Below are 24,897 nucleotides of genomic sequence, written 5' to 3' on the forward strand. Positions count from 1 at the left end.
TTGACGCTGTTTTGAATTTGCCCTCGTCCTATCAAGGATTTAAATGTGTGATGCATCTAATGTGGCCCAACCACACAGCAAACTGTCAAAGAGATGTCCTTGTAACTGGAAGAAGGAGAAGTCATGTGTCATCCCTAGTACAAATAGTGGCATTGTCACTTTTCTTTGTGTCATTGAACTTCCTGGAATCTGTACCTCAATTCTTTGGCTGAATAGATGAAAAAGATTAGAGGTGACTCTGTCGTAACTGCAGTGAATTGTGAGGTAGAAGTTTTCGATGCAGTGGATGGTTCTAGAAAAAAATTGAGGGAGCTGGTAAATGACTTCTACCTGTGTGTTGCACCTCATTCAGGAGTCACTTTTCTCCTGCCCCACAAAGTCAGTACATATACCCGTGACTCTTTCAGTCTCTTACCATCTTTCCTTTTCTGGGACATGCTCTTCCCATCATTCTGCATTCTCCTTTGCCTAAAATCTTGTGTGTTTGTTTTTAAATAGCACTTACCTTGCTACCTTGCTGCCTCAATCTACCCCGAAACCAGAGGCCCAGAGAAGATCAGTTTACATGTGAATGCATGCATGTTTTTACTCATCCACTCAACAGGTGTGGTGCTTATGGAGTACTCATCATGTAAAAATGACCATAAAATAGAAAAATTACATTATGAATACTACGGTTTTTTAACCGTAGTAAAAACTGTGGGGCTGTGAGGGGACATTTAATGTACTATTTTGTTGGCTTGCTTTGTCTCCCTATGACATAAATTCCAACTTTATCTTTCTTTCTATAGCTGAGTAATATTCCATTACATAAAAATACCACAACTTGTTTATCCATTCTTCAGTTGATGGGCATTTCGGTTGCTTCCATGATTTAATTATTACAAATTGCACTGCTATAAACATAAGTGAACATATGTCACTGTGATATGATGTTTTCAGTTCTTCTGGGAAAATACCCAGAGGGGAATAGCTGGACTGAATGGGAACTCTAGTCCTAGTTTATGAGGAATCTCCAAACTGATTTCCACACTCAAGGCTTTTATAAGTAAATGCACACAACTAGAGAACATATTCATAAGTGAAATAAATCAGACCAGTATGTGTAAACACCATATTGTCTCACTAGCATAAGAACCTGAAAGAGTGAATAAAATCTAGCAGGTACAATAGACATTGTGACACAAAGGAAAACTGCTCAAAAGGAAAGAACAACTGGAATGCAGGAAAAGAGAAAAGAAACAAGGGGAAAAATATGTATATATATATATATGTATACAGAGGATAGCTAAAAATGTACTATTGACTTCTATTGCTCTGTTGAAAGAAACAGTTAATGTTTAAGTGATCAATCATACATGTCTATATTTGTTTATCTGAGTATCCAATTTGAAGATATAAATATGTAATACAACAAATGTTGTTAATTTCCTATCACCTTGCTGAAATTCTGTATTGCTTGTACTGTTTTTGTGTTATTTTCTAAATGTATGTGTGTTTTTTAATATGTTTTTGTTCTATCTTTAAATTAAAAGAAAACTAAAAAAAAAAAAAGAAACAAATCCCAATTAGTGGAGTGAGTTTTTCACTTTTCATATATTGTAAATACCAGGTTCACAGTTATGCTCAGAGTTATATGAGCACAATTATTCTTCATGTTTTAAAAAACAAACCTGTGGAAAATACACAGCTTGAAGAAGAAGTAAGTGAAAAGCAGCTGAACTTTCAGTGGTGGAAATAGTCACTGGTTCTACATGGAAAATGAACCCCTGTAATTACAGCAAGCCCTACTGCTTCCATCCCAAGTCTACTGATCAGAATACAAACATACTCAGTAGTGGAAATGCCTCCGATGAATGAATACTTCTGAGAATTCTATAGAGCTATTCCATGTACAATTAAAGGCTCGATATGCTATGTCCCAGTGAATACTGAGAAAGATGAACATCCTAAGGTCTTCTTCACAGCCCAAGAAGATACTCCTTCCTGCAGACTGATATCAGTGCCGCCGAGGACTGCATCCACAGCACAGGCCCTAGAGCTTCCTCACTCCATATGCATTAGTCACACTAGGCCCAGTTCTGTCATTAGTGACTCATTCACATTCTGAGGCCAGATTCTCCCATTAGCTGTTTGCTGGCACTGCCAATCAATTTCTACATGCTTCTCTCAAAATCAATGGGTAAAAAAGCATAAATATTCAAAGGAAGAAAATGAGGGAGTGCAGAGGTAGTCAAAGCCACCTGTGGTTCTAAGAGGGCAATGGTAATTCCTCATAGATGGACATTTTTTGCAAATTTTTCATAAAGGGCAAGACCCTGCTAGAATACTGTCTGAGCGACAATGGAGTTGGATACTTCTTGCTACTGGATTTAAATTACCTCAAAGAACTCCAGGTAAAGGCTTGATTAGACCAGAATTAAGAATATGTCACCAAATGTATAAGATTTCTTTCCTGTAAGCATTAAAGTCAAGGTAATTGGGAGTGACAAAGTACGCATAGTAATTTAAAGCAGACACTCAACTAATTTATGCTCTAGAGCCCATGCAGGCTAAAGGGAGTTGTCTGGGAGGGAGGTTTGAAATATCTTGTAGTTCAATCAGAAATTTCAAATGCCAGCTTCTGACCTTGGAAATCAGCTTTTACAGATGTGCTCCTTTATCTGGGCTTCACAACCCACTGACTGAGTCTATGCACGTTTACAAATCTGAGGGTAAAATTTTCATGAAAGTCAGAGTACTTCTTATGAAATCAAGGTGCCATAGAGATAGCACAACCCTGTCATAGTCTAACTTTCAACGGAACCCCCTTCGCCTCTTCCTTTCTCCTACCCCGAACTGTTAAAGCATCAACCTCCCGTCAGCGTTCTGTGATTTGTCAGAGCCAAGTTCCAATCTCACCTTAGCTATTTAAGAGTTTCTGGCCCACGATGTATCAAGGAACTTCTTGGTCAAATATTGCCTTCTATATCAATGGATTTTTGTGTGGATTTAGTTAAATAATATAAGTAAAATATCTGGCAAATTTCTAAGCATAGATTCCCTTTAATAATATTTATCATCATTATTTTCAATGTTATTATTCATAATTATTATTGTATTTTCAGCCAATAATAAACTTGGGGTTGTACAAAAGTGGAAACTCATTTCTAAGGTTCTATTTTTCTACTATGCAATGTAAGGACAGATTTCTTTAGAGCAACTTCCTTGAAGATAACAAAATACAATCTAACAACCATTATTAATTTCCCATCATCTTGTTTTGAAATTCTGTATCATTTTTAAATTCTGTTTAAAACGAAAAAGAAGTTTTAGTTATTCAGTGACATACACTAAAATGAAATATACTTTCTTCAAACAGGAACACCAATAGGCATCTTTCTAAAAAGGTACATCTAAAATAATTTTAACATTTAGGATGCACATAAATTATAGAGAATGCATCTTGACCTCAAGTTTCTATAACCAAAGTCATAGTAAATTATAAATTTTCTTACACTGACCAGGTAAAATCTTGTTTATTTCTTTCTTCGTAGGTACATTACTCCCCAGCCACCCATTCTGTGTGAAATTTCAGGAAGTTCTCAAGCCAATTCATTCATCTCAAGCTGCAATGCATTTCCACTCTACAATCTTTGAAAAAAGTTCTCCTTGGATTTGTGCTACATTTTACATCAGTTAAAGAAAAATTAACTAGAATAACCTGGGATAAAAGCAATCTAGTTAATTTAATTTTCTGCTTTAGCTGTGAGTTAACTAGAAAACATTTTGAATTGTATTCTTATTGTTTAAAATGTGTGACTGTGCTTTCTTCTCTTAGGAATTACAATTATACCCCACAGTTCACTTTGATTTTTTTATAATGTGATAGAGTAGGACAAGATTATCTATGAACCCCTTGCCATATTGAGTATTCTTGATTCTGACATCAATAGACAACCTCACAGAGAGGAGAAGAAGAAAATACCCACATATGCTCCACAATGCCATGTTTATTGGAAACAACATGTCCACTCAAGGTTCATTTAAAATACTGTCTTGACAAGCTCCCTGCAGCTCAGATGGTGGCAGAGTAGTACAAAAAGGCTCAGACACAGTTCAGCCAGGGCACAGGAGGGCAAGCAAATCTAAGAATGTTTGATTTGCCGGAGCACCAGGAAACGGCATCTCAGGACAACCTGCTTCAAAGATGTGATTTCTTCTCAGGCTTCTGCACTGAAGATCAACAGAAACACTTGAATGCTTTTCCTGTGACTTCAAAAAGACAGAGTAGAGTGAACCCTTTAATCTGCAATTATCTGATTAGCAGAAACCTGAAACCAGAGAAGAAGGTTACTAACCATTTGGATTTTATTTCCAGCCTTACTGCCTCTTACTTTTCTTTAGATTCATCCCAAGCCAACAGGTGCTTGAGAGGGGGAAGAATTTCATGGCTGTTTTGATTTTGGAGAGGAGGAAGAAGTGGAAAAGACTTGGAACTGATCCTTGTTGACTCTGTGCTGACATGTTAGGCGTTTACTTTAAAATCCACCATTCCTTAGATACTTGTCATGGTTCATAAGAGAGATTGACGGCTCCATTATCTGAGATGCTGGTGTGTAATTCCTATTAGTGTGAGCCAGAGTTTCAGCAGCAGAGCTATTTGGGAGCCTCATATTTATCTCTCTAAACAGTAGTGTTGAAAATCAACCATCAGTTATACAGCACAAAGGTCAATCTATCAATTTAAAGACTTAAAAATGGCTCTCTATGCTAGATTCAGAGTATCTTAGAAATTTAGATACAATTAAGTACAACTTTATCAGCTTGCCTATGAGGAAACTGAGTTGTAAAGAGGGCGTCACATTTACCCAAAGTCGGGGAGTTAGCAAGGTGGGAAATCCTGGCTTTATCCCAGGACTCCTTACTTCTCCAGAGCTTCCAGGGTAATATGCAGTCCTAGAAAAATTTAAGGTGCCAATCACATAACTCCAAACAAGAAAATGCAATATACTCTTCTTCTCTTACAAATGTTGCTATCAAACTGACTGGATTTGAGCTCAGCATAAGCAAAAAGGCATATTTACATAATATGTAAAGAAATTGTTTTCAGAGAGCAGTCAAAGGCAGCACATGATTATGATGCTCACGGTAAGATAAGTAAACATTGCTAAGTCCTTCTTCTCTGAGAGCAAGGGGATACCAAAATAAAGCACGATCATCTCATTAAGGAGCCAGAGATCAAAGATTAAAGAGGCTGGAACAGAGTAATTGGTAAGGCAGAATTTTGAAAAAGAAGGTAAAATATGGGAAAGATAGATTTCTATGAATATGGACACATAGCTTGGTACCCAAGCTGCACATATGCAATGTAAATCTTCACTCATCTAGGTAAAGAAGAACCGGAGAATTACATCTGAAAAATTCTCAGAACTTGCACACAATGAACAGAAGTCTGAGCACTGACAACCAGCCCTATTGCCCCCAATCTGCTCTGTTTCATTATCCTTCTTTCTTAGTTTTTTCTGAAAATTTTAGTTGGAATAAAACATATTAAAGTATGCTCAAGTTTCATAATTTCTTCCTGAATTTGATGGAATCTACAATAAACTCATCAGAAAAGTCCTTCATCTCTATTATGACATTTGCCTGTTTTTACATTTCTATTTGCCTCCTTATTAAAATCTCTACCTCTTAGCCAGAAGTTTTCAACTATGTGTGCAGACCATTCTCTTTTTTAAAGCTAGGCCTCTTGGTTACTCATCTCCGATAGTTGTGACAAAATATCTGAAATAAGCCAACTTAAAGAAAGAGGATTTATTTTGGTTCACAGTGTCACAGATCCTAATCTATAGTCATCCTTCTCCATTGCATTAGGTCTGTGGGAAAGCAGAAACCTCATGGTGCAAGGGTGTGGCAAAGCATAGATGCTCACCTCATAGCAATCAGGGACCAGAAGGAGGGAAAGAGATGGAGAGGGAGGGTCCACAGACAAGACACACCCATCCAAGGTACACCTAGAGTGACCTGCTTCCCTAGCGGGCCCCACCTTCTAATGTCCCATTTATCTATGAACTCATCAATTAGCACTCTCATCATCCACCTACCTCTCTAGGCCCCACTTCTGAGTATTTTTGCAGCGGGGATCAAGCCCACAGTACATGAGTCCTCGATGAACACTTCCTATGGAAGCCATAACAATCTCCAATCAGTTAAGCCCGCCTTGTAATTACACTATCTGAGTCATTCTGAATTTTAGTTCTGATGATTGCTTTTGCTTCTAATTTCTTTTTATTTCTACATGTTTCCAGTACACAATGATTACATTCATTGTGGGAAGTGGATACATGGGCACAACACACTTTAATTCTTTCTTCATCCCCCTCCCTTTACATTCTCCCCGTGCCCTCCATCCCTCCCTTCCCTTTTGCAAATATCTTTCACCCTTTCCCTATCATTTACCTTACATTTTTTTGTTTATTTGTTTTGGTGATGGGAATCAAACTCAGGACCTTGTGCTTGCTAAGCAGGTGCTTGTGCTGAGCTATATTCCCAACCCCTTACCTTGCATTTTTTTTGTAATTTATTTACGTTTTGAGTTTCTCATATAAGAGAAACCATGTGATATTAATGCTTGGGGTGTCTGAGTTATTTCACTTAACATTGCTCCTGTTGAATTCTTTATCGCTTGATGAGAATTTTATTGGATATCTACTTTTGACTTGAATTAAAGACATTTTAGCTAGATGATTTAGGCTGGGTGCTTTGGAGCTAATCATGGAATGAAAGCTTTAAAGTCATGAGACAAAATAAACTTTTCTTCTTTTAAGTTGTTTATGTCAAGTATTCTGTCACAGCACCAAAAAAGCTGATTAACACATGGTTACTGGGAAGCAATGGAAAAATTTTATCTGTCTTACTTGGGATGTGTAAAGACATAGCACATCTGTATCCAAAAGGGTGTTTTTACTTTAGGGAAACTGACCTAGCTGTTCTTTTTCAGAGGCCCTTTGTCCTTCCCATTCTGGTTTTTGCCTAGTTATTCCGATCTCCACTGGCTTCTGTTTATCTCAGCATCTCAGAGACACTTTCCCAGATCACCATGATCTACAGCTTAGCCACATACTCTCCATTATTGTTTCTGTTATTGTCTAGATTGAATTACAACTAGCAGATATTACCTCACTTTTTTGTTTATAATTTGTGATATTATAAGCTTAATAAGAGCAGAGCCTCAAACAGTGCTTGGAACCTGGTAGGGGCTCAATGTAAATATTTTTATAGTGAAAGAAAGCACAATCACAAGCGGACATTTATACCAGAAGACCAAAAGACATTACCATGCACAATAATATCTAAGTGATGCATTAATGAGGATGAGTACTGAGGTATGCCAATTTCTTAGCACTGTTTGGCCCAGGGCAGGCATTCTAAGAATGGCAGCCAATATTATCATTTCCACTAATGTATTCTACCCAAACAATTTTACCCCCTCAGTTAGCATCCCTGTAGTTATGACCACATAGTACTGAGTAAGCTACATAAAGAAAGGAAATATGTCATTAGAAGGGGATAGTGCTATCTCTTAGTTACAATAAAATCATCATAATAAATTTCACTTGGCTTATTTAAGCAAACTCAAACATGTTCAGTTTTCTTTTCTTGAATTAAGTCAGACTAATAAAAACATAGGTCCATCCTTGTAGATGTCAAAAATATTAAGTAAACGAAAAGATGCATATTAAAACTAATAATTTGCACTTGGCTTTGAGAAATGCAACACCAGAGCAGCTTCCTTCATAAAACATGCTCCAGGAAATACCCAATAAGTTGTACTCATCTGTCCCTGCACTGTGCCCCTTCCTTATTCTGTTTTCTGGTTAGTAGTTGTTGGCAGCTACACTCTATCTATTCATATCATTGCAAAGAGGGGCTGGGGATTTAGCTCAGCAGCAAAAGCACCTGCCTAGCAAGCGCAAGGTCGTGAGTTCGGTTCCCGGTACCAGAGAAAAACCAAAATAAATAAATAAATAAATACATATCATTGCAAAGAAACCTTATAGTGGGTAGGTCTATTATTTATAAGATGCTTAAACGAGGTGAAATGGGTAATTTTGAATGTTCAACAAATTCAAAGCAGTGCTGGGCAGAGCTGAAAATTTGCTAGGACTCTGGGCTTCTGCTACATATTGTGATTTATTTCTAAGCATTTTGAATGATACCATGCAGATCTTGAGCCAACATTTTATTTTTGTCATCCAGAAAGAAGTTATGATGGAGGGGGCATCTTTTCTTTCTGTCTTTGGCCTCCCTCCTTCATCACCCCCAGGTATCAGAACCCCTCAGCTTGTTAAAGATTTACCTTTGAAATGGAGGTCAAGGGCATGGTTAAAGCAGTTGGAGGAAATTATGTTCTCTCTGCCCTAGAAAAATATAGCTCTCTACAAGGCAGGAGAATCTCTCTGGAGACTACATCTTTGAATTCCGGAAGGTTGCATGTTTGAAATGTTAATACAATTTTATGGATGAAAATTTTACCTGCAAAACATTTCTAAGATATGTGCCTGTCAAATGTCTTTCCCCCACAGGGACGGTTCTCCCTACACATCAAAGACACTTCCCTCACACAGACAGCCCTTTGCAATGGAAGAAGTGAGACCTTCCATTATAAGGAGTCAAGGTTTACAGTGTTCAACTACTGTAAACTCTCAATTATCCATTGTGTTTAGAGAAAGAAGGCATGGTGAACAGTCCCCAAACTCATTACTTTTTAGGAAACATTTTCATGCAATATTTTTATGATATGCATGTGATCTTGGAAATGTCAATCTCTCATTTAAGTAGACCAAAGAAAATCCAATCCACCCCCACTCATGTTCATGTAGCCCCAGCCATTGTAAAAATGCAAGTTACCTAAAAATGGAAAGAAACAAATGTGTAGAAAATAACAGAGTTGTCCTAAATAATGGTGGTGAACCAGAGCGCTTGCTTTCAAAACTTAACAAGCCAGGCATCACTATCAGCTGAAAGATATATCCTAAGATGCTAAAGCTGCAGACCCACAGACCATATATTGAAAACCATTGTGCTGGAGGGAAGACCTACAGCTCATCTCTACTATCATCCCTGTTCTTCCTCCTGCTCCTATGCAGATGTTCCTGCTTTCCCTGGGATGTTCTTACACACAGATTCTCACTGGAATAAACTTCAGTAACACTTTATTGCTAAGCCAAAACTGATTATAAGCCAAAGGCACTGACTTCTGGGGATTTTTCTCTCATAATTTATGAAAGATCACATTTAGGTACACATATTCACATGTGTGCATTATGGAGGTTACAAAGGAATTAGAAGCCCAGTCTCAATCCTGCTTAGGCTTATAATCAAGGGTTAAATCTTACTGACTCTTTAAGTACCTTTTTTTTTTTTTTTTTTTTTGGTTTTTCTCCGGTACCGGGAACCGAACTCACGACCTTGCGCTTGCCAGGCAGGCGCTTTTGCCGCTGAGGTAAATCCCCAGCCCTAAGTACCTGTTTTCTTCAACCTCTTTGTGGTCGAATTGAAGTTGGAAGTAATTCAGTAGACGCAAATACATTTATGTCAAGAGAGAGAGCAGCAGAGAGGTCAAGTGAATTTGTCTAGAAGTTTTGAGAAAATCGTTCTTAATTTCCCTCTTCATTTATCTCTGAGCCAATGAAAAAGGAATCTCCCCCAGTACTTCCGACTCTCTAGAGTAAGTAGTAGAAAAGAAGCTACTTCCAGCCCTTATTATTTTTCCTGCAAAGAATCACAGGTTATAAAGTGAGATACTAGAAGCCTGGTGCTAATATGTAACAGTCCACATTTCTCTATCTGCTGCTGACGTTGTGAATAATGAGTCATTCACTTACCTGGCACTGTCTTCTGCTTGTGTCTGTTTGATGTGTTTCTTGTGGGGAGGTGGCAGCATGAGACTGTCTGACTGCAATGTCAGCTGTCCCTGCTGTCATTCCTGGTTAGGAGTACAGGGCACCAGAACATAGGACAGGCACAATTTCTCAACCTCAACCATGTTCTCAAATCCAGCTGAAAAAGCAATAACTCTGTAGTGACTGTGGATTTTTTTTTAATAGTGTATGTGCCTCAGTATGTTTTAGCTACAGATGAAAAGATAAGACTTACTAAAAACTCTATCCAAGAGATGTGTGCAGGTTATTGGACTGGAGGAATAGGGTCTGATAGATATTGAGAGTAACGCAAGCTGGAGCCATGCTGACAGCGATTTTCAGTCTAAGTACAGTTTTATGAAAGGAAAAATCTGCAAATACAAGAAAGGTTTTATGAGCAACACCAGACTGGAAATTTAAGATCCAGGCAGGGCACCTAGATCTGAGAGCTTAGCTATAGCAAAAAGCACATACGTTGTCTGAGGAACAAGTTTTCATGAAAAAACTGCAGATGTGGCTAAGGTCTGAGAGTATGCACCGAAGTCACAGCCTTAGCAGGCTGTGGGGAGGTGACAGGAATGAAGACAAAAGAAAGTAGAAGCCACTTGATTACCTCTGTTTTGTTTTGTGTTCCATAACATGATCCAGTGGCTTAGGTTTACTTCTAATTTTTCAATGATTTCTTTCTCTAAGAACAAATCTTTTGATTTGTTCTATTATCTTTCCATTTCATTTTATTTTGTTGCTGTTGCTTTGAGATAGAACAAGAATTGGCTACCAGCTTCTGCTATATTGGTAAAAGTTGTACTTTGCTTCCTCACATCTCATCTAGCCAGATCAGAGGCGTTTCTTTTTGTTCAGGCTTTTATCTTTTTTTTTTTTTTTTTTTTCAATTTCTGTGTTTGCTTGTTTTGTGCTTATGAGCAAGAGTGAAAACGAAAAAGCAATATTTTCCTAAAACAACCTAGGGGAAGAAATCACTGGATACAAATTATTGATTGCATGAACCCCTAGTGGGCTTGTTATCCTATTGACAGTTTGTTGAGGATCACAAATGAATGCTGTATCTTCTAGGAGAAATATGATATTCATTCAGTGTTGAGTAAATCCATATATTAAAGCCAAACATTGATAAATAATGTAGACCAATAACCTCGAAAAGGCATATTTCCATATTTCCTGGAAGGGTGACAGCATGCTACTATTTTTAATGGTTCTCACTATTGCTATATTATATGTGTGAATGATGTTGCTGTGGTTAAAGCTCTGATTTATTAATTAGAATGGTGTTTTCACTGTGCTAATGTTACCCCAAGTTGAATGATAAGCACATATTTTAAATATGAGGATTTGCAATTGCACAATATTTTAAATTGAATTGGAATATGTAAAGGATGAAAATCTCTCAAAGGTATAGAGGATTCGGATCGCTTCCCTGTGTACTGGCAGCTTAAAAACAAAATTAGCATTTCTTTTATCAAGGATGAAGCATAACAATGTATTACTTTAAAATCATCTTGCAAGTGCTTAGAGACCTTCTCCCACCCTGTCCCCTACTACCTGATCAAAACTCAGATATTTTGAAACATGTTACTTTCTTATTCTTATGTATATTCAGACTTTGCAACAGCAACATGCAAGGATTTTTTTTACCCAAATCACTCTCCATTCTTTCCTGAGGGAGAGCAGCTTTGCTAAGATTTTCTTAATAATTACCCCTCTAACATCCTTTCTATAGGCTAAAGAGGCAATCACATTGTATGAATTTTCGGTTGTGACTTTTATTTTTTGTGCGTTTGTTTGCTTGTTTGAAATATATAGTTACTTCAAATCAAATATCTCTAGGCACTCCCCATTAGTTTTCATGGTTTCCCAGATGTCAGTATTAGTTCACTATTTGGTAATATAACACTCACATTCAGAAATGGGAGAAGCTTGTAACATAGACTGGTTTTGTTCCTGGGGTCAAGTTCACAATGGTCATCTTCAGTGAGTGGGCTGACTGCTCCTTAGCTGTCCTTGAGCTGCCTCTACACTGGAAAACTCCATACTATCTGATGTCAAGATGGCACAAAATGAAAACGGACTACTTAGTACTGTTCAGGTTTAGTTTGCTTTTAATCTCTTCGTTCTAACAAAAAGACAATAAAAAGCATTGGGTTGGACAAAGGTAGGAAGTTCCTAGCTCTACAGATTGGTAATTGATGGGATCATGGGGAATAAAAAGGGACAATTACTCCTATACTCACTCTCTAGGGAAAATGAGGAGCTCTCCAGTCCCCAAACAGGGTCTCCTACATATTTTCTGGGGTTTTTTGAATTTTTCCTGTCTGCATAATTATACCCTCCACTCACGTGAACGTCAAAATCCAAAGCTGAAATCATCTGACATTTAATCTGGTCTAGGAAGAGGGCCCAAAGGCCTCTCACTGAGCCAATTTAAAGGCAGCTCTGCCATCACTGTTCTAGAACTGATTGAAGAGAGGCAGCTGATTAGAAAGAACCACTCATTCTTGCTATATCATTGCTATGGTGTTGAGTGGTTTTGCAGAAGATAGTTTATTTAAATAGGTGATGAGTAAGGCAGCTAGCTAGTGGAAGGGTCTGAGATACAGTAGGGGGACCAGCCATACTGAGAAACATTAAGAATAAACTAAGAATCTTCACAAAAAATGAATTTACTCAGACAGCTTGGAATGCAGCCCACTCCCTCCTAACATCCTGAAGGGAGGTACAGCCACTAAGACCCTGAGTTTCAAGGAAATTATAGTATAAATTAACCAGTTCCTTCTGAGATCCCAGTTTACTGTAAACTAAGTGTGAAGAATTGCACTAGAAAGCCTGAATCCCAATAGATGATTTTAAATCCACACAGATTTCGGGGTGGGTGACCAAAACACCTGGACCCATTCATTTCCAAAAATGTTCCTGTTTTAAAAGTCACAGGTAAGCCAAGGTTAATGAGGCTACCCATAAAACCTTGCTGTGTGCCCCACTTCCCTATTAGATCTGTGTTAACTGAGCAACTATACTTCTAATCTTTTTGGCTGATTACATTTGATCCACACTGTACACACATTGTGTCTTTGCTATATAAAATACCCCTGAGAAAGGGCCTCATTGGGCTCCCACTGAGGAGTCCTCCTGTCTCTCAGGCACTATCTTACAATAAACATATCCTGCCCTTAACCTCCATTGTGCTAGCAATTTGTTCTTCAATTACAGGGAACAAGAACTCAGCACATCTGACATCTAACTGGTTAGGTGTTATATTTCTCCTATGTCATTCTGATATGTATGTCTCACTTGTTATCCTACAACACTAGTGCAGAGCTTTTGTCTCCTTATAGTCATGAAGGATTTTAATAATAACCCTATTTTGGGGGATTGATATACAAATGGGTACCATCTTTCATGGTTAAATGTCTGCCTTGTTAGGAGCTTCTCAAACATTATTGTCCCTAACCATTCCATGTAAGGAGCTACTCTGGTTTGCTTCAGAAGTATTAAGATATTGGTCTCTTGTTAGTATTGACTACAAGCTCTGGTAAGATAGTCTCTGCCCATACTCCTTTACTCCTATTTGTGATTTCACTTGCTTCACAGAAAAGGAAGAAGATATGACTATGGGTTTGATAAATCAAGTAGTTATTTGAGCTAATCTGTTCCTTATTTATCCATATCCATGAATTACTGTGTTCAATTAAAAATAGCTACTGAATATTTTATATTTAGCAAAAAAATAAAAATGAAGCACATGGTCTTTCTTGCAATAAGGATTTCCTGATTATAGCAGATTGTCAAAGGTAAATAACAAATTGAAAGCAACACAAAACACACATGCACACTCTTGTTATCCCAGAACTCTGAAGACTGAGACAGGAAGATCATTGCAAGTTTGAGACCAGTCTGGGCTACAGAGTGAGGTCAAGGCTATCCTGAAATGCATAGCAAGACCTTATCTCAAAAAGACAAAAAAGAAGATATGTATAGAAAGGGTAGAGATGCAATGGTAGAATATTTAACTCTGCTGGCAGAGGAGATTTAACAGCAAAGGCAAATGTATGGACTGTATTTTGGAGTTATGAATAATAGTTAACAAGGTAAGGAATAAGAAATGAATGAGTAAAAGTGCTTCTGTATTTCAATATAAATTTATTGAGCACATGCATGTGCTTAAACTTGACATTATGCATGCAGCAGAGTAAATGAAACATCATTGGCTATATAAAGTATGCATTTTGGTGTCAGGGAGACAAAAAATAGACATAAACATATCCTATGATGAGATAACAGAGGTGTCAGCAAAGATCTCTCTGATAAGGTTTAAAGCAGACAATAAAAAGTATGCCACTCTGAATTAGGTGAAGGAAAAGCCTTCCAAGCAAAGTGAACAGCAAAGGCAAAGGTCCAGAGGCAAACATACTAGGCAACATGACGGATAAGGTCAGAATCGTAGCTAAGGGCAAATGCTTGTAGCTCTTTAGATTTTATTAAGAATTGGTTTGATTGTGAGATGAATGAGAACTCATACTTAATTTAATCTTTCTTACTGCCATTCTGAGCTTAGACTATAGGAAGAGAAGAGAGGGCAACAGGGAGTTCAGTTAGGTGTTAAGGAAACAGAAAAGTGCCCTTGGTAGATCATTTTTTCTGGAACTTAAAATGTTCTTCAGTAGCCATAGACAAAGAGGTAAGAAAGAAGATATTCAAAGGTTTGGTCTTAATAGGCCTTTGGAAGAAACCCAGCCTTTGACCTTGACAGTAGAGAACATATAAGAATTGTTAAGTCAGGCCAGAATTTGTTCCTATTGGTACTTTGGAATATAAGAGTGACATCACTGTGTGTGATGAAATCAGAATTGCAGGCTAAAAGTGAATGTAATAGTCTGGAAGACATGAAAAATAGTTAAAGAATTAACAAGGTACAGAAAGGATGAAAGCCTAATCTAAAAGCTTATAAGAAATTCAATTTTTTATGATTTAGCCATTGAATAAATGTTAAAGAGAAAGGATCATGTGATTCCCTTTAGAAGTCTTAGAAAGATCTTTTCTGTGTCCTGCTCTTGAGCTTTGAGACTTTTATCTGTTGCAGAGACTAAGGTCTTTGTATGTCTTCAGAATAGATTCACTTTCATGAGGTTTATAAGCTAGCTCCTAATGCAAGGTGATGCTTACTGTACCCATTGGCAGCAGTTATACAAAAGATAAAAACATCAGATTTCCTGTTTTATACATAGAAAGTAACCTACCTTTGAAAGCCTCTAAATGCTCTCTTTCTGGTCACTTCCTATTTTGTTTTAAAACCAGACTGGTGAGAGTTCCCCCTCCAGTTAGTCTTCTGTTCTATGTAGATGCTTCTCCTATAATCCCGTGGTTTGATGTATGAAGACACAGTTATTACTTCAGCGGGCTCTCCTCACATCCCTTCCATCATAGTTATGGCTGCAACCTAACAGGAACTTCAGTGAAAATGAATGTTAGAAATCATAATGGCATTTTGTTTCATGCGGCTTTATTTAGGGAAATGCTATTCAGCACATAAAACAAGGGGCTGCCCTAAGAACAAATAAACAGCTCCATAATGTCATGATTTGATGTCAAGAACATTGTTGCCTGGAAAGACTCTAATGATATTTTTATTTTATATTTCACTCCATGTTCTTTAATTTTGCTTAAAAATTAATATATGGTCTTCATTATCAAGTTAAAGATTGTTGGGGTGATTAAACTCTTCTGTTTTATGTGTAAACAGAAGGAGTCCTTATTATAGCATAAGAAATGGTGCCAGAAGGATGACATTCTGTTTTCCTTTGGTACTCACTCTAAGCTGTTTCAATTCAATGCTTATTTATAAAGCAACTCATATTTGTAAGACATCAAGTGGTCACTTTATAGATGCAGTAATGAGTAGTAGACCACAGTTACTTTCTCAAGATTTTGACACCTGAGATGAAATTCTTACAAAATACAAACATAATGGATGAGACAGAGGCTCATCAAGTATCATGAGATACAAAATATTGTGAACATGAAGAAAGAGCTCACTTAGTGCTGCACAAATAGGAAGGTGATCATTAATACTTTGTTTAGGGATCAGCTGAGGGCCAATGGTGGGTATCTAGAGAGAATAGGTGAAGGTGATAACCAAAGACTAAGTGAAAACATTACATTTGAGTCTTGAAAGATTTAGCAAATGGGCTAAGTGAAGGGATTGGAAATTAGTAGTAACCACAGGTATAAAACACAAAAATTACAGCACTGCATATTTGTGGTTTCTGAAATGCTGAAAAACTCAGTGGATTCAGTGTTCAGTTGAACAGTAATATGACATGGTGCTAGAGAGAGCAGGACAATCTTTGGCAAGGTAGCTCACATTCATCCAGGATGTGAAAGTCATAGAATGCTCTAGATCACAGCATGGTGGCAAATTTGGAGTGTGTGATGGTTAAGCTTGATTGTGTCAGCTACACTGGCTAGGAATCTGCCCAGGGATTGGTGGAGCACATTTGTGGTTATATCTGTGTGGCTCATGGACATGTGACCTTGGGTACTATCTCTGGTCTCTCAGCCTTTCCTATCTGGTGCTGTTTCCCTACTCTACTTCCCAACCATCTCGAAGGAAGAATCTTTTCTCCATCATATATTTCTGCCATGATGTTTGTGCCTTGGAGCAAGCTCACCATGGACTAAATCTCCCAAAACTATAAGCCAAATTAAACCTCTGCTTTTTAAAATTATGGGTGTCAGGTATTGCTTCTCAATGACAAAACACTGACTAATACAAGAGGGCATGATGGAAAGATAAAACCCGTGATAAGTGACTGATTGGAGGTGATAGGCTTTTCACTGTGATAGTGACAACAGGAGATCGAAGAAGATGGGACTGTTCCAGGGATATAATTGATAGACTTTGGGGGTTGCCTGGGTAAGGGAATTAAAGATGAAAGAAGGTTGAACATCTTTTTTTAATCTTTTTGAGACAAGGTTTCACTATGCAGTTCAGACTATACTTGAACTCACTTTGTAGCCCAGGCTGGTCTTGTACTCAAAGCACATGCCTCAGACTCCCAAGTTCTGGGATTACGGTCATTTGCCACCATGTCTGGCTGAAAGAAGGATAGAACAGGATGGAATTTATGAATAGAAATTTGGAACTGTTGCTACTAAAGAAGAAAAAGTCTTCGAAGTGAACAAAGCCTCGTTCATTTGGTTTGTTGATTTATAAAGTAGCTGCTCTTAACGAATTTTAATATATTTGCAAGTAGGTATTTTATGGAAAAAATCAGAGACTTTAGGGCACATTTTCCCTTTATTCTGCCTCAAAATGTGATACCAAGCTTACCTTCATTTGGAGTTAGGGGGCTGAAGGGGTGTTTTTGCTGGTGAGGTCCCCAGACAAAGGAAAGGGCTCAGACCCGACATTAGCAACAGCAGCAGCAGCAGCAGCAAGCGTCTTTACTGCTCAGCCTGTGTAAATTGGCCATTGTCAAGCTTTACATTCCTGAGTGCTACCACAACTGTGTAGTACATATGTGATGGTCTATGCTAAGTCATGCTTATGTAAGTGCATCCTATTGTGTGCATGTGCCAGACAGCAGGTTGTGTCCTTGTGGGTCCTCAAATGCCCGGCTTTGAAATAATCTATTGTGGCTCCCCACACCTTACCCCCTCAAATGTTAGGGGAATGTCACTTCTTGTGAGTGGCACACAGAGTGGACTCCTGTGCACAAAGATCACAACAGTAAAGGGAATAGCATGATATCACCAACCCCATTACCATCACACTGCCACTATGGCCACCCAACACCAGATGGATCCCAAGGATTCTCACCATTGGGTGAGTAGTTCTTACTTCAGGGCCTGGATGGTGGACATTTCTATATCTATTTCCTGTAAGGCTTCCTGTACCTGTATGTGGTGGTATGGCTGGTCCATGGTACGACAGACCCGTAAAGCTTCCACAATGGGTTTGTCAGTGGGTACCATACTGATGATCTTGTGGCCGTCCCACCAAGTATTTCTATGATTTATCCATAATGTATGGTTACACAAGTCAAGTGGTATCCACCTTGTGGTGTGGTTCCCCACAGACATTTACCTACTGAATACAACACAGGGCTACCTCCAGTAACATTACTTGGTTCCCCGTCATCATTTTATATAACAGGACCCAGTCCTTGTGGAGTAGTAGTGTTCTTCCAGATCAGTGCCTTGAGAGCCTGATGTCACTTATTCCAGCAAGAGCTGGTCCAATTTTGCTGCTGCCAGTCAGTCCAATCGAGCAAGGTCACCAGCATGATCCTCTGGGAGGCACTCAGCTGTGTCAGTGGGGAGTTCAGTGTATACCCAACAATGCAATTATTGGTGTACACAGGCAAACGTGTGCCCAGGACATGAAGCTGTTAATATGGCTAGTCCTGGTCAGAAGGACAGAGCAACATGAGAAACCATTATAGGAAGACCACAACCATCTGTGAGGATGCAGGCAGCACACTCATCCTGTGATAGGATTGTGGCTGAAAGCATTTTAAACACCCACCTCCCCCACTTAGATACCAAACCTGAGTTCCATTGTTACTGGGGTTAAGCGAGTTGGGGCTAGGTACCCCATTTCCAGGGGGATGGGCCAAGCAGCCACATCAACTCTGCTTTTCAGAATAGTGGCTCTGGTATTGGGTGGAGAGCACACTGAGGACTTGAAGGGCCTTGTTGAAGTCTAGGACTGTGCTTCTGTGGCATGTCTTATTTCTCCCCCGACCCCACAGCTCCAAGAGGAACACCTAGTTTCCCACCAGGGCTCTGTGAGCCCATCCCAAGTCCATTGATGGTAGACTCCTGACCACACAAGTTTCAAAGCCAAAAGGATTCTAAACCCCCTTTCACCACCTTAGAACCTTGCTCTGTGAGTCAAATACACAGACTGGCTGGATGTGCTTTGAAGAAGCAGTCCAATGTGCTGTTGCCTATAAGTTAGGGCTGGCTATTGAGCAATTGACCACCTGAACTAAAGCCCACACCCACCTCATGAACTTTGGAGCCAAATAGGCAAGTTTTGGTTTTCGGGGCCTGTTATACCTCTCAATCATACCAGCTGCCTGCAACCAGTAGGGCACATGAAATGTGACCTCATGTTACATCACTGTCTTTGGCCCATTGTTGTACCTGGGTCACTGTACAATGGGGTCCCCAGTCAGTCACTATTCCTAGCAGTATCCCATATGCAGGAGTCAACCATTGTAATGCCTTAATGGTATGGGTATGGTCAGTGGAGGGAATGGGAGAGGCAAAGCCTACACCTGTGGCTGTACTCACAGCAGTCAGAGCATATTTATGTCCCTGTGAGATAGGCAGAGGTCTGATATAATCCACCTGCCACTGTTGCAGAGGGTGATGTGCTCATGGAATCATGCCAATTTGCATGGGCAACTTTCTCCTCTAAGAGGCCAAATGGGCACATTGTGGACACACCTTTCTTTCAGCCTTTAACTCAGCAGAAGACAAGTACAGGAGCCAACACTATGCTACTGCCTGTATGGTGTAGGGTCCTATGCATCCTAATTTCTTATGGAGCTAAGGGGCTACTGCAGAAGGCAGCCCTCAGAGAGTGGCTACCATTGTCAAGGCATCCACTAAGTCATTCCTCAGTAAAGGAGAGGATGATGTCCTGAAACTGATACACTACATGGTTATTTGTTTGGCCATGCTCCCATTAGTACTGTCATAGGTCAGCACCCCACAAAGCTTGGTGCCCTATGTGCCAACCCTGGACCTCCCAAGCCAGAGACCGAAGTGTCAGCCCCCTAAAAGATGGACCAAATGTCTGTGTAAACATAAGGGGACCTTCTTCATGTATTACAAAAACCACACTGCCCACAAGTCTACCCATTGACTCAAACTGCCCATTCCAGTTTCAAACCAGAGGATTTCCATGCTGGGCTGAACAAGTGCTGTCCATTGTGGGGCTGTGCCTTGACTGGACCCATTAATGTATCAAGTGTCATCCAGAGGCCCCTCCTTCCCTTCTGCAAAGGGAATGAGTGTCATGACTAGTCCATCATCCTGAATGGTTTCGTGTGTCATTTACATCACTGGGCCCAACACTGTTGCCAGTTTGGCTGCCAACAAGCTGGCCATAAAGGAGTATGTCTTCCAACACATGACAGTGGGGCCTGGGCCACTCCACTCCTGAGACAGGACATCCATATATAAACCTAGCCCACTGTCTTGGTTACTTTTCTCTCACTGAGACAAAATACCCAGAATTAAGGAAGGAAAGGTTTATTTAGCTCACAATTTGTGGAGATTTCAGTCCATACTTGGCTGGCTCCATGGCAGGGTGGCACATGGCAGAGGGAAAACGTTCATGGCAGCCAGAACATAGCAAAAACAGCAAGAGCAAAAGGGAGGAGTGGTGACAAGCAGCCTTTTTCTCTCTCTTACATATGCAAACTATTCATCTCTGGGTGGGTATAGCACTCACAACCATGAATCAATCATAAACTCTAAAAACCCACCGCTTGATTGCACGTGTCTTTGGAGGGACACCCAGACACAAACCATAACATGCTCTATCTGGTATCGGGTCTATGCTTCCACTGTTGCTGCCCTGTGATCCCTTGACCTGTGTGCAAAGCAGTGTATACTGCGACTAACAGTTTCTTGATCAGGGAGTGGCAGCTTTTGGCTCCTTTCCACATCTGTGACCAAAATCTAATAGGTACTTGTGTTTCTCCTGTTTTTGCCATAGGCCCCAGACAAATCCAATATCATCTACATGCACTAGTAGGGTAAATGGTAAGGTCAATGAGTGGAGGACTTGTACCTGCGGGACTGCACGCTTTGGGTCCTAAAAACAGCTTCCACTGTCTGTTCAGTCCCATGTCACACCCTTTCAGGTCCTCTGGTATAAAGGGCACATCAAGGTAGCTAGGTGTGGTATGAATGTCCACCCAAAGCCCAATAAGGCCATGTATGCCTACAATTGCCATACTGCCATGGATATGCCTGAATTTTATCAATAATGACTTTAGGAATTACTTTCTTCTTACCTGATCAGATAACACCCAAGAATTTGACAGATACACCAGGTTGCTGGACCTTGTCTTCATTGACAGCCACTGCCAGGCCAGCAGAACTTCCTACAGACTGAGTGGTGGCTTCCAAATCCACAAGGCAATCAAAGGTTAACATAATATAATCAATACAATGGAACAGTGACACAGAGTGTGGCTTTCCAGGAAGCCACATCCTGGGCCACCAGGCCATGGCACAAAGTTGGGTTATGCAAACGGCCTTGTGGCAACACCTGGAAGGTTCATTGCCTACCCTCCCAGGTAAAGGCAAAATGATATTGACTGTCAGCCACGATAGCAACAGAGAAGAAGGCACTGGCCAAATCCACAAATGGGTGTTATCAACCCAGCATCAGGAGGAGATGATCTATCAAGTCTGCAATAGTGGCACCACCACATGCAATAGAGGGGTCACTTTATTCAATTCCCAGTAATCCACATTCATTCACCAAGTCCAATCCAGCGTCTGTGTGGGATATACCAGGGAGTTGAAAGTGCTATGTGCAGGACATATCACCCTTTCCTCTTCCAATTTCAAAATGATTTACCCTATTTCCTCATGCTACCCAAGTAGTCAATATTGATTTTTGTACACACCCCACATATCCTGTGGGGAAGTCCACAGTGCATGGTATAGATGTCCTCAGACTATGGTTTTTACCATGTGGATTTACAGGTAGAATTCTCCCTGTGTGGTGTTGAGCCAAGCGCCAGTCAGTATATCCACCCCTGGTATGTATTCAGTAACTGGGGAAACATAAACATAGTAAGAGTATGGAGCTCAATACCCAATGTCACCTGGGCTCTCTGGACTGTGATATAGTGACCTCCACATACTTTTATAAGTGCAGTAGGTCCCATGATGTGGTCCAAGTTGCCACATATTAGCATTGATTCAACATGTGTTCAACAACACTAACACACACTGCACATTCTTTGGGGACCAGTTAATAGTTTCACATGTGGCCTCTGGTCTACCAGGGTCTCCATGAACTGAGTACCTCAGCCTGTTTCCTAAACTGGAAAAAAGAATGCCAGCATCATGTCTTCCTGGTTTGCCAGGGTTGCTTTCACCTTTGGGTCCATCAACCAGTATTGCTTCTCAGGGTGCAACATCTGCCAGAGTCAGCAACACCCCTAAAGGCTGCCCATCTATCTTATCTGCAGCTAAGCCAGCAGCCAACAGGTCCACCCAAATTTGGCATTGGCTGCCCTTCTGTGGCCCCAGAGCACATCCATGAGGGGTTATCCCTGGTTTCTTCTCTCTTTCCGTGGTACAGTTTTTACAGTTCTAACCTTCCTTTACTTTTGTATTCCCTAGCTGGGCTAAAGGAGTCCACAGCATTGTGGACTGAGCAATCTGTGACTCACATACACCCAAACCAGGTGGGCCACTGCCATGAACCAGTTCATCAAAGTCTGGTTTCCTGCTGATGGGGCTGTCCTTTGCACATCCTATAGAACCCATCACATAGAGGGGTTGTTGCCTATACTAGCTCCTTGGAACATCACTTGTGGACTTAATTCCATATTATCAGCCCTGTCATCCCATAGCTATAGCAGCCACATAAGCATGGTTTCACCTACCTTTTGTTTTAATTGTTTTGTCAGCTCCCTTACCTCCATGGCCATGTAGGTCACATACATGATGGGTAGAGGTAGGTAGTCTCCCTGGTCCCCATCCGTGGGCTAGGGGCTCCTCCACCTTCACCTTCTGTTGAATAACAGGTCTCCAAGACAGTACCAGGGGACTCTCCTGATAACTTTCTCAGTGATGGGGACTTACAGTTTCAGAGGAGGCAGTGCTCCCTATGCCCTGCAACATGATTTCTGCAGCCAGCCATTGTTCCAGGTCCCCCTGGGTCTGTTGCAGCTGGCCTTCCTGCTGGAGAAGGTCTTCTTTCTCTTTCCCCACATGGTGGAAAATAATGAAAAACAGCCAAGCCATCTGCCCCACCAACTTGCAGTGGGGGCAAGGATTTGCCTATCTATAGATTCTAAGGCTTTCAAAGCATCCCCAGGTGTCAGATGAACTGCTTCTCAGTCCTTTGGGACCTTTTAATCCACTGAAAAGGTGGCTACATTTAACCAGGGTGAGGCCAGGGGAAGCATGTCAGCAATCCCCCAGGGCTCTCTATCCTTGTCAGGTGCTGTTTCAACAGATGCCAGGGGGCACACTCATTTCCTCCTCCTGACTATGCCCTTTGTTGGGGTCAGGGCAGGTGAGGTCCCTAGGGAAAAGAATGCATGCAAAGCCAATATCAGCAGTATCAATAGCACCAAGCATCTTTATTGTTTGAACTTCATATATTGGCCATTATCAAGCTTTACATTCCTGTTCACTGTCATAACTGTGTAGCAGCATACGTGGTTGCCTATGCTCAGTCATGCTTATATAAGTTTCTCCTGTTGTGCATGTGCCAGACAGCACAGCCATGTTTTTATGGGTCCTCAAATGCCCTGGGTTTTGAAGCAATCTTCTGTGGCTCCTCACGCCTCCCTCCCTTCCTTCATGACTTCATCAGGTGTGTGGATGGGATGCAAACCTTTTGCCCACCTTCTACTTTCTTCCTTAGAAGCAGTTCTGCCAGAAAAATACACCAAAAATGCTTCCAAAATAATTGCAAAAAATTTTAACCCCACAGATATTCATGTCAGGTCTTGAAGCACTAAACTACAAGGTCATCACTATAATCAGCTGTTAGTGGTACTCTAGAATCAGTGTATTCATTAATTTGTTGTTGAGCAGCTCCTGTCCTTAATCAAAAGACACAGATTCCCAGTTCATCTCAGCCCATATGATTTAGGTTTAGTCATATATTTTAATTACTTGGTACTAACATAAGGTTTTTAAAGTTCTCTAGCTTATAAAGAAGTCCTAATTTTTAATGGCACATGCAGTTGAAATAAAATCTCATCTCTACATTTACATGACATCTTCCCTTTCTGTTGTCATAAGGACAGCAATGGAAACTTCCCTAGAAGATTAGTATTTTAGGATGAATAAATTCCTCTCAATATATAACAGGAACAATCTCTAATGCCATGGGTTTCCTACTAGCTTTAGTCATTAACTAATGATGATTCCCTTACTCTGAAATCTCTACCCTTCTCTCGAAGCTTTATTCATTCTTAAGAACCCGCTCAGTCATAATAAACCCTCCTTATAGACATCTAAGTTAGCTCCCTTCTTACATTTTAAAAGTCCTTAGAAATTTAAGATACCTCTTATTTCACATGATTCTCTTAAAATTCTCTCAACCCTGTGACACAAAGCAAGTAGCTCTTATGGGAAAACCACCTCTCTCAATGGGCTACAGAAGCAAAGAGCAATTTGAAAATTGAGGCCCTCACATGAACAATATTGATTTAGCATGAAGATTACCTTCAGGGTATGACTCTGAGGCAGAGGTAAGGATCTGTTCAAGATGTAGGATACGTGGGGAATTAGGCAATGGGTCTCAAGTACTGCTGTTTCAAATTCTGCCTGTTCAAATCCGGACTCAGTCATTTACCAGTTCTATAGCTTTTCAAGGCCTCCATTTCCCCAGCAGTTATAGAATAGCCTACAGAGATTAAGTAAAGCTCTTAGAATAATATCTCTCACTCAACTTTACAGCCTCTGAACCCCAGGAGATATTTGCAATAGCATAATTCATGTGTGACCTCAAAAGAAACTGTCTGATAATTGTCATAGTACCTTCAACATGAGCTCCTTGACATCATCATATTCAGCAAGTAACCTCCTTTAAGAGCCTCCTCAAAAAGCCCACTAACTAAAAACTATCCCTCCAGATGTGCCCAGTCTTAGCCTGGGGTTTTTGCTCTGTTCTTGGAAATCAGCATTAAGTTCTCTTGGTCACATCTGTTCATCCTACCAGAGACTGTTTCATCTCCTAGACTTCTTTAGTGTTTAT

This window comes from Chinchilla lanigera, unplaced genomic scaffold, assembly GCF_000276665.1.
Source record: "Chinchilla lanigera isolate Chin_1 unplaced genomic scaffold, ChiLan1.0 scaffold00001, whole genome shotgun sequence".
NCBI lineage: Eukaryota > Metazoa > Chordata > Mammalia > Rodentia > Chinchillidae > Chinchilla > Chinchilla lanigera.